The sequence below is a fragment of the Palaemon carinicauda genome, chromosome 5 (assembly GCF_036898095.1).
Source record: "Palaemon carinicauda isolate YSFRI2023 chromosome 5, ASM3689809v2, whole genome shotgun sequence".
NCBI classification, from domain to species: domain Eukaryota; kingdom Metazoa; phylum Arthropoda; class Malacostraca; order Decapoda; family Palaemonidae; genus Palaemon; species Palaemon carinicauda.
In genome coordinates this window covers 20,422,236-20,425,201 of record NC_090729.1, presented here as the reverse complement: position 1 = coordinate 20,425,201, position 2,966 = coordinate 20,422,236, and positions in this window count along the sequence as shown.

The following is a 2,966-nucleotide window of genomic DNA, read 5'->3' as shown; positions in this document are numbered from 1 at the left end:
AGAAAATTAGGAAAGAGAATAGTGTGAGTGTAAGTACCCTAAAGCAAGAGATCCTTAACCCAATACAGCGGAAAACCATGGCACAGAGTCTACAATACTACTCAAGACTAGAGAACAACGGTTTGATTTTTGAGTGTCTTTTTCATCCAAGAGCTGCTTTCCATGTCTAATAAGTCTACCCTTACCAAGTGGAAAGTAGCCCCTGAAAAACTACAATGCAGTATTTGAACCCGTGATTGAAGAAGAAATTTTGTTTTGGTTATCTAAGTGTTGTCAGGTTATGAGAAATATTAAAATGTGTAAATAGATGGACAAACTATTCGGTGGATGTGTAGGCAAAGAAAATATGAGCCGTAAATAGAGAGATATCAAATACATTACTATCTGACCATTCAATGATCTCAGTAAGTCCCAGTATCTGAACGGATGTATGCCTTTGCTAGACTATTATTATTATTATTATTATTATTATTATTATTATTATTATTATTATTATTATTATTATTATTATTATTATTATTATTATTATTGCGGTGAAATCGCTAAATTCACACAAATCACCACTCATTTAAAGTTATCATGATTTCTCTACTGATTGTTTTCTTAAGTTTTAAAATCAAGAGTGGATCATATGAAAGGATTTAATATATTTCTTTAACACATAGTGAATATAGAAATATTAAATGAAAATTATTAAGCCTAATACCTATAGTCAGGAAAAAAAATAAAAATCTAGGTTGGAAATGGTCAATACAGCCCATAGTCAAGAATAAACTTTTATGTGCAATATTCTAATCCAGTTCAGGGTTTAAGTTAATTCCAACTTTTATCCAATAGATATTAATTATAATAATAATAAAAAAAAAAAAAAACAATAAAAATTTCCCTCGCAACTATATAATAAGCTTTCTACAGGCATGAGTTTTACTTTCATGTGTCCTTAGTCTCCAAATGTAAGTCTCAAAAAAGATATCCCAATGAATACTGGTGAAGAAAGGAAATAATCTCTCTCTCTCTCTCTCTCTCTCTCTCTCTCTCTCTCTCTCTCTCTCTCTCACTGGCTTTGTTACCTAGATACCCGCTCGTCTCATGATCGACTTTAGTACGAATCGGATTCATGTTACAGGTCACAGGGTAATAAAGAATCGAATTTATTGGACACTGAGAAAATTTCACCCTTATTGGAAAGACAAATGCTAAATTTTTTTTAAATTTTCACACGTAAGAGCAATCATGCCTTTATGTAGAATTTTGTGTGTATATGTAGGTATTTGTGTGTGCATATGTGCAAGGACAAGACATACAGAGACAGTCAAAAATAAGAGAATAGTAAACGATAATGTAAGTAAAGAGCATCACATGCAAATGGATCGTTTTAGATGACATATAACGCACTTCATTACAGAGGAAATTTAAACAAATATAATAAATTACTGGAAAGTCCATATACACAGTAAAAACTCGATATTATGGTTAAAAAATAAATTATTAATGACACTGATGAGATTGAAGGATGATAAAACTTTCAATGTTAAACTGATAAGACAGACCAGAATAATACAAACTTCAAACATAATTGAATATAACAACCGACTTCGTATGACATTTGTCAAACAATAAAAAAATCAGCTCGTGTAGGGAGAAATTTCTTATGGAATCAACGTCTATAAAAATAGAAAGCAGTTATAGTATCGTTTCGCTTAACTTCATTATTTTCATTTTTTTTTTTATCTCATAAAAGAGAGTTCTTGGCTCCTTCTTTTCGGTATTAACCACAATGGAGTAGACATTTTCTTAGCAAAAAAAATTCATATTGGTTCTTTGCATTTTTTATTCCAGCTATAGCGCTGATTTTATCTCACTTGCACTGCATAATTTTGCCTTTCAGATTTTGCAAAGAGTTTCAGCATAATACGTAAATCTTTAACTTTCGCTAAGGAAGAAAAAAAAAATCTTTATACCATCTCGCTATAAGGACCATAGCTCTGCAGTAAGAAAATGATTCTAAATAGGAGAAGATGGAATTCCTGGGACTACACGAGCAGTTAAGTTCCCGATCTGAAATCTCCATTACTGATGATTTAGAAGTACTATTCTTGTTTGAATTACATGAAATATTATTTAGAAATATTCTAATATTCGGTGAGAGCTTGTCATATTGAAGTTGATTAGGAGTTCAAGTGGCTAATCAAACATACATAAATCTTAATATCAAATCACTTCCCTACAAAAGAAAAACATAGCATGAATTTGGTTTCATTCACTTTACCCACAAAAGGCCAAATACACTGATATGTGACTCATAATCAAGTGGCTTCTAGATATGATCAAGTCATGAGAGAGTGGGATTATTCAATCCCTCAAGGAATCCTATAGAAACCTATAGTGCAGGGCTGCAATTCAAAAATGTTGTTAATGTTGCTGCCAGGTAAAAGTTGCCGTATATAAGCAGGTTAAGGACAGCAATATAAGAGGTGATATTTCAATCAAACCATTTATTCTGTGTTAAATCATGTCCCAAAAAAATTTTATATTTCTAACACATGGCATACTGCAGCATGCTTTCAGGACCTAAACAGGAATATGTTTTAAAAATAGCTTTTCATTGCCCTAAGGGCAGAGCTAAATCCAAAATGAGAGTTCAGAGATCCAGATCTATTATGAACAAAGGGAAAATATACATTTTCGAGATACGCACATACTAGAGTACATAATAATAAAAATCACCTAACTATACGCAAGAAGAAACGCATATAAGTCAACTGATGGATAATTTCTATCCTCAAGGAAATAAAACACAGTAAATAGCGGAAGCAAAATATTAACTAAAATAAACAATATATCAATAGAAAATATCAGTACTAGTAGTAACGGCAATAGCTGTAGAAATCTATCGGAATAGGACTATTTGGCGTGGTCTTTGTGGCGTGGACATTTTGGCATACCGTTTTTGGCTTTGTACTATT